Here is an 8,861-nt window from a genome sequence, read left to right as displayed (position 1 = left end):
CAAGTCACCTCAGTCGTGTCCAACTCTGTGCGACCCCATAGACGGCAGCCCACCAGGCTGCCCCATCCCTGGGATTCTCCAGGCAAGAACACTGCAGTGGGTTGCCATTTCCTTCTCCAATGCATGAAAGTGAAAAGTGAAAGTGAAGTCGCTCAGTCGTGTCCAACTCTTAGCGGCCCCATGGACTGTAGCCTACCAGGCTCCTCCATCCATGGGATTTTCCAGGCAAGAGTACTGGAGTGGGGTGCCATCGCCTTCTCCATTGTGATATCAGAGGTTGGAATAACTCGAAACAAAGAGAGCAGGAAATACAAGCCCTCCCCCAGTGATAGACAACGTATTCTGTACAAGCTCCTGATCAGTAAATTCATAGCAATGGTAAAAAGCTGCATATCCTAGATCAGCGCCCTGTGGCATAACATTACTTACCTTTAGCCAGAAGTGGGGACCAAAAAAGAAATGCAGGCCCTGATGGCCAAGAGATAGCATGACATCATCAACTGACCTTGGCATCACTAGGCAGTGACCTGGTACTCATAGCAAGACCACCGGACAGGGTAACGAGACCACTACAAGAAAGGAAAATGACAAGCCACTGTCCTTTGTGATCACATACATAATGTGCTCAAACAAATGTTATCAAATTGAATCCAGGAAGTTACAAAAAGATGTCATATATCCTAACCAAGTCAGGCTTATTCCAGAGTTATAAGACTGTCCTAACTGTTAAAATCCATCAATAAAATTTACCACATTAAGAAGAAAAATATCTGATAAATTTTTTAAATGGAGAAAAATAATTTGTTAAAGTTCAGCCCTTGTTCATGACTTAAAAACAAGCAAAATGCTTAGAAAACTAAGAAAGGAACTTCCTTAATTTGATCAATGAATATCCACAAAATTTATAGAAAATGTCATATTTAATGGTGAGAAATCGAGAACATCTGATCTGAGATCAGAAATGGGGTAAGGATGTTTTTGTGCAATGTTATACTGGAGATATTAGCCAGTGAAAAGGGGGAAAAAAAGGAACTAAATTATATGAATATTGAAAAGGAAAAATTATGTCCTTATTTACAGATAATGTGATTGGGTATGTGAAATGTGCACAAAAATCTATAAACTCGTATAACTAAGAAGTGAATTCATCAGTGTTGCTAGATACATGGCTAATACATGAAGAAAATCAGTCAACTCCATTTCTATATAAAAGCAACAATTATCATAGAAAATGATGAATGTTAGAAAGATACCATTTACAGTAGCACCACTGACATAAATAAAACAAAAATGAAAGACCTCGACATAGAAAACAGCAAAACAGACTGACCCAAACTGAAGAAGGTTTGTAGGAAAAGGAGGGCTGTACTGTGATCATAGTTTGGGAGACTAATTAGTAAATTGGAAGATATATTAGAAAGATGTTAGCTGTACTCCTATTGATCTTTCTAGTTTTAATGAAATAACAATCAAAATGATATTTTAAAAGTTAAGTTGACAAGTTATTTATCAATTTATATAGGAATTTAAAGGTCCAAAGATAGTCAACACAAACTTGAACAAAGATAAACTGAGTTGGAGGATTTATACAATCAGATATCAATATTGGGTAAAAAGCTATGGTAATTAGTTTTGCAAGTGGCCCAAAGATGGATAGTAACCCAAACTGGATAGAATTTAAAGTCCAGAAACACATCGCATATATGCAGTAAAAGTCAACATTCAAAAAACGAAGATCATGGCATCCAGCCCCATCATTTCATGGCAAATAGATGGGGAAACAATGGAAACAGTGACAGACTTTATTTTGGGGGGATCCAAAATCACTGCAGATTGTGACTGCAGCCATGAAATTAAAAGATGCTTGCTCCTTGGAAGAAAAGCTATGACCAACCTAGATAGCATATTAAAAAGCAGAGACATTACTTTGCTGACAAATGTCCGTCTAGTCAAAGCTATGTGTTTTCCGGTAGTCATGTATGGATATGAGAGTTGAACTATAAAGACAGCTGAGCGCCGAAGAATTGATGCCTTTGAACTGTGATGTTGGAGAAGACTCTTGAGAATCCCTTGGACTGCAAGGAGATCCAACTAGTCCATCCTAAAGGAAATCAGTCTTGAATATTCATTGGAAGGACAGATGCTGAAGCTGAAACTCCAATACTTTGGCCACCTGATGCAAAGAACAGACTCATTTGAAAAGACCCTGATGCTGGAAAAAATTGAAGGCAGGAGGAGAAGGGGACGACAGAGGATGAGATGGTTGGATGGCATCACCGACTCAATGGACATGAGTTCGAGCAAGCTCCGGGAGCTGGTGATGGACAAGGAAGCCTGGTGTGCTGCAGTCCATGGGGTCACAAAGAATCGGACACAACTGAGCAACTGAACTGAATTTATGAAATGAAAAAATTGGCAAAGATGTCTTTAATAACAATAATCAATGATGAATCTTGGACTCTACCTCACACGTCACATAAAATTAATCCAGATGGATTTTATTTTATTGGTGTCTCTTACCTTTTATGTATTTATTGCTTGTTGGCTGCACTGGGTCTGGGGTGCTGGGCACAGGCGTCTCTAACTGCAGTGAGCAGGGGTTGCTCTTTGTTGGGACACTTGGGCTCCTCACTGTGGTGCTGCCTCTCAGTGTGGAGCACAGGCTGTGGGCCAAAGGGCTCAGTAGCTGTGATGCTGAGCTTAGTTGCTTCACAGCACATGAAATCCTCCTGAGTCAATGGTCGAGCCCATATTCCCTGCTTTGGCAGGTGGATTTTTACCCACCACATCACCAGGAAAGTCCCCCAGGTGGATTTTAGACCTCAATTTTTAAAAAGTAAACAAAGCTCTAGAATTTAACATAGAATATCTTTATAACTTTGGCAAAGGCAAACTTTTTTACTCAGAGCACAAAAACTGCACACTCTAAGGAATAAAATTAATGCATCTCACTACATTAAATTTTTAGCTTTAATAATTTATTAAGTTATTCAATTTAATAAATTAAAATTGATAAATTATTTTCATCACAATTAAGTCTATACAGTTAAATAGTATACAGAAATAAGAATAAATGTCTTCTGCCTGCATGCAACAGCATGGATAAATCTCAAAAACATAATTTAAGGAAAGAAGCCCATCACAAAAGTGTACACACTACATTATTCCACTTACATAAAGCTCAAAAACTGGAAAAAGATATTTGTGGAATCAGAAGTCAATGCAATGGTAACCTTTGGGTGCCTAGTGCCTGGGTTGAGTACAAAGGTATCTTCAGAGTGCTAACACTATTCTATTTTCTGATTTGCTGCTGCTGCTGCTGTTAAGTCACTTCAGCTGTGTCCGACTCTGTGTGACCCCATAGACGGCAGCCCACTAGGCTCCTCTGTCCCTGGGATTCCCCAGGCAAGAACACTGGAGTGGGTTGCCATTTCCTCCTCCAATGCATGAAAGTGAAAAGTGAAAGTGAAGTCACTTAGTCGTGCCTGACTCTTAGCGACGCCATGGACTGCAGCCTACCAGGCTCCTCCGTCCATGAGATTTTCCAGGCAAGAGTACTGGAGTGGGGTGCCATTGCCTTCTCTGATTTTCTGATTTAGTGTTCACCTCATCAGTTCAGTCACTTAGTTGTGTCTGACTCTTTTCCACCCAATGGACTGCAGCATGCCAGTCTTCCCTGTCCATCACCAACCTCTGGAGCTTGTTCAGACTCATGTCCATCAAGTCTGTGATGCCATCCAACCATCTCATCCTCTGTCATTCACCTTATATGAATTTCCATTCCCTTCTCCAGGGGATCTTCCTGACCCAGGGATCGAACCCAAGTCTCCTGTACTACAGGCTGACTCTTTACCATCTGAGCTACCAGGGAAGCCCTTATGAAAATACTGCACAATCTACACTTAAAATTTTTGCGCATTCTATGTTTTTGTATTTCTGTTGAAATCTTTAATAAAAACAAAGGAAAAACATGGTCTTGATTCCATTTGCTCTGCCTGTTAGATCTTCATTCCTTTGGACCAACACATACAGGAACCCCTAAAAAGTGTTATTATCTCAATGTCTCTTATCTCTCTTAAACCACTTCCCAATGCTGAACTCCCTCACCAGTTTCAAGTCCCAATGCCACCTCAGTGCCGTCCCCTTGACCACCTTATTTAACGATCCTGGCCTTTTCCCACTGCACCCCAATCTCATTTTCTTTTTAATGTTTTTACAAATCGCTCTGACACACTAGGTAATTTGTTTGTTTTATTTGTTGCTTATTTTCTCCCTCCTTTTTTTATTCCCTGATGCATCTTGAGCAATACCTGACATTATATTATCAATAATATCTGTTGAATAAAGTAATTTTGAGATTGGAGAAACAGAAGAAAGGACAAGTTTTAGAGAAAATTGAGCATTTCATTTTCAAACTTGAAGGACTGGCATGCATTTTGGATAGGCAATGAAGACAGATAACACTGAAGCAGTTGAATAAATGAGTCTGGAATTAAAAAATGAATGTAAATATGTAAAAGTAAATATAAAGTATTAAAGGCATGGGAAAATGTAAAATTGGATTAAGGAATTAAGGGAATGAGTACAGAGAAGGAATATTGAGATGACAGAAAATAGGAGGATGATGACCAAAAACTGATTTAAAAAAAAAAAAAGCAATGAATTGGGAGAAAAGCTGGATTTATGTAGCTTTGAAGTCTTAGATTTCTTTGTAAATTTCATGATGCCATAAAAATAGGGTTCAATTACAAGTCCAATTAATGAATTAAAATGATGAGTAGGCAACCATTTAAAGCTTATGTATGTATGTTTTTATGATGATAAATTGTGAAGTTAAAATTTTATTTAAAATAAAATAGGAAGCTATTTAGAACTGTTGAGTCAGTTTAAAATCTGTAAAGAAAAATGATTTGTATCTTATTTCTGAAAACAGATTGGCCAGAGGTCACAGCTTATCTTTACTAGCAAATAAATGTCCCCTCTGTGCGCATGATTTGTACACAGGGTGTCACGCAGCCACAGACGCCTGGGAGGAGCCCGGATTTGGTAACAGGCAGGCATTCAGGACCCAAGTGTCCACAGATGACCCTGAAATTTTCTGGTACCTCATCTCCACCTGTCCCACACGGCTGCTTCTCTCTTGGTTTTTAGGCTCAGACACCTCACACTTGAGTTGGAGTCACGGCTCCCCTCTCTACAACCTTAAAGAGACCCCAAATGTGTGATGTTTACTTAAAAATTTAGTTAAACCAAGTAACCGGGCTTCCCAGGTGACTCAGTTGGTAAAGAATCTGCCTGCCATTGCAGGAGACGTGGATCTGATCCCCGGGTCAGGAAGAGCCCCTGGAGGAGGAAATGGCAAGCCACTCCGGTGTTCTTGCCTGGAGAATCCCATGGACGGAGGAGCCTGGCGGGTTACAGCCCATGGGGTCTCAAAGAGCTGGACACAACTGAGTGTCCAAACACGCACAAACCAAATAACTATTACATTGCTTGGAGAGAACTGTCCTGCAAACTCAAGTGAAAAAGGGCTCCCACGGATGTGAAGTGCCAGGGTCATGGGTTTTAGGCGTGGTGGGAGGCTCTGTGAGTCCTGGAAGCAGGGTCATGGGTTTTAGGCGTGGTGGGAGGCTCTGTGAGTCCTGGAAGCAGTTTCTTTTCGCTTATTTGTCCACCTTTTCTTTCTTGTGATAAAATGTACTTAAAATTTACATATCTTGACTGCTCTTTTTATTCTTTCTACATTTGTTCGTTTATTTTTGGCTGTGCTGGGTCTTCCTTCCTGTGCTCGGACTTCCTCCAGACGGCTCTGGGCACGCAGGCTTAGTAGTTGTGGTACCCGGGCTTAGTTGCTCCGAGCCATGTAGGATCTTAGTTCCCAGACTAGGAATCAAACCCACGTCCCCTGCATTGGCAGGCAGATTGTTAACCTCTGGATCACCAGGGAAGTCCTTAAGCACTCTAAAGTCTACAATCCAGTGGCATTGAGTACCTTCACACTGTTGTACACCATCACCACCATCCACCTCCAGGATGCTTTTCAGTTTGCACAGCTGAAACTCTGTACCCATTAAACAGGAACTCCACATTCTCTTCCCCATCCAGCCCCTGAAAACTTCCATTCTACTTCCTGTCTCTATGGTTTTGATTGCCCTAAGTACCTCATATAAGTTGAATCACAAGTTGTTTGTCCTTTAGTGATTGGCTTATTTCACTCAGTATAATGTTCTCAAGGGAGCTTCCCTGGTGACTCAATGGTAAAGAATCCACCTGCCAGTGCAGGAGATGCGAGTTCGATCCCTGAATTGGGAGATTCAGGGAGATCTCCAGATCCCTGGAGAAGGAAATGGCAACCCCCTCCAGTATTCTTGCCTGGAAAAGTATTCTCTCCCATGGACAGAGGAGCCAGGCAAACTACAGTCCATGGAGTCGCAAAGAGCCGGACACGACTCAACGACTGAACACCCCCACTCGGGGTTATCCAAGTTGTGGCAGTTGTTAGAATTTCTCTTTTAAGGCTGGATGATATTCCATTGCAATGGATAGACCCCGTTTTGCTCATCCAGTCATCTGCTGGTGGACATCTGGGTTACTTTCTGTGTTTCAACTACTGTGAATGACGTTGCTACAGAATATTGATGTACAAATACCTCTGAGATCCTGCTTCTAACTCAGAATTCTGAGTGTATGCCCAGAAGTGGAATTACTGGATCATACAGTGATTCTATTCTTAATTTTTTGAGGCAGTTACTATGTTTTGCACAGTGACTGTATCACATTGCATTCCCACCAGCAGTGTACAGGCTGGGATTGTTTCCTGATCATCTCTTCCCGCGGCCCTCTCTGACCTTTTTGGAGCAGAGTCATTCCCTGTCTGCTGTCTTCACCCTCCCCTTTCAGGGATCCTCAAACTTTGCTCTGGCTCTTGGTTTAGCTGAAGGGAAAAAAAAAAAAAAAAAAAAGACCCCCACCCCACCCCCACACCTCTGAGCCTTCCCTGGGCTTCTAGGCTTCTAGAAGATTCCACTTTCCCTCTATAGGCATGCCTGAAGAGCCTCTACTTTGGAGGGCCACCCCTGCCACGTCCTGTCTCCCTCCTGGTCTCTGCCTTGCACCGCAGGTCAACCCCACATTCACCACTGTCTTCCTCAGGGAAGAGAGCATCTTTATTTGTTCAGAGCCCAGCTTCAGATGGTCCGAGTGACCACCTGGTATCTCAGTCTTCATCTTGTGCTACTTGGCAGGCATAGTCCCTCTTTCCCAGCCAGAGGAAGGATCCAGCCCTTCCAATTCCCAACCTTTGAACAATTTTTGGCTTCTCCCAGCATATTACTTTTCCAGGCTGATGAAAATCCCCTATTCTCCGTTTTTCTGCAGAATGAAGATTATTGTTAAGTCACATGCCAAGGGAATAGCCTCCTTTCTGTGGAGCCCCTGAGACTCACTCCAATATGTAAGGAAATGATTCTCTAGACTTTGACAGTGGCAAAATGACTTAAATGTGCGTTGAACACAGCATTAAGATAATTCCCACCAAAGGCAGGGCTAGAGAGGGGAGAGATTTTCCACAATTTATTTCTATATACTTCTTTACATTTAACAATGTAGTTTAGCATCGTGATGAGTACAATAATAAAAACATGCTTTTAAAATTGAAACTAGGATTTTAAAATGTATTTATCTACACTTTACATCTTTCCCAAAATAGCTTGAGGTAGAATATCATAAATATTCCCAATTATCTTAATAGTTGGAAGCACATTACATTTACTAAGAACTGGGAATTTAAAGTGAGCTAAATATCTGAGTGAAATTGACTCAGAGAAGGGGCTCCAAGTATTCAAATATTGATTTTCACTGCAAGGCAATACTGTTCCTTGCCTTACAAAATTAATTAAGCTCTGTGTTAATTAATCACTGTGCCTCTATAATGAGAGGCTGCCAATCACCCTGTCAGATTGTTTACAGTTGAAATCCTTGCCGAAAATTCATCTGGTTAATCATCTAAGTTAAATTTAACCTGTGTCTCAGGACCTCACACCTAATTCTAGATCGTATCTGTGATCCTAGCTTGCAAATCTCCTGCGTGCCTTTTTGCTTCTGTATGAAGGTAACCAAGTTCCAAATCTCACAGAACCGCAGACTAAAACTTATCTGAACCTTCCAAAGCTATGACAATAGAACTAATACACAGAAAATCTGTGCATTTGTCTTTTCTGTCTCATAGAGCAGTAGTTTGATAAATAACTTCATCTGACTTTTAATCATAAATGACTAAATTCTCTGACAACTTTGCAACTTAAAGAGTCTGAAATATGAAATCAATATGTCACTAATCTATGAAGAAAAACATAAACAGTAATTTCAGTTGCAACACCATGTATGTTCTACCCAGGAACGTAAGACTTTTGGCCTACCCCTTTTGCTGATCTTTATTCTCTTTCTCTTGTGTGTTATGTGTTAGTCTCTCAGTCGTGTCCGACTCTTTGTGACCCCGTGTACTGTATATTCCACCAGGCTCCTCTGTCCATGGGATTCTCCAGGCAGGAATAGGGAGTGAGTTGCCATTCCCTTCTCCAGGGGATCTTCCTGACCCACAGATGGAACCCGAGTCTCCCACATTGTAGACAGTCTGTGCCACCATGGAGCCAACTTCCTTGAGGGGGTTTCGTAGGTGGCTCAGTGGTAAAGAATCCACTTGCCAATCAGGAGACACAGGTTCCATCCCTGGGTCGGGAAGATCCCCTGGAGAAGGAAATGGCAACCCACTCTAGTATTCTTGCCTGGGAAATCCCAAGGACAGGGGAGCCTGGCAGGCTACAGTCCATGAGGTCGCAAAAGAGTCAGACAGGACTGAGCAA

The sequence above is a fragment of the Bison bison genome, unplaced genomic scaffold, assembly GCF_000754665.1.
Source record: "Bison bison bison isolate TAMUID 2011002044 unplaced genomic scaffold, Bison_UMD1.0 scf7180017864349, whole genome shotgun sequence".
Classification (NCBI taxonomy): domain Eukaryota; kingdom Metazoa; phylum Chordata; class Mammalia; order Artiodactyla; family Bovidae; genus Bison; species Bison bison.
The sequence above is the reverse complement of the archived record's forward strand: the minus strand, read 5'-3'. Positions refer to the sequence as shown.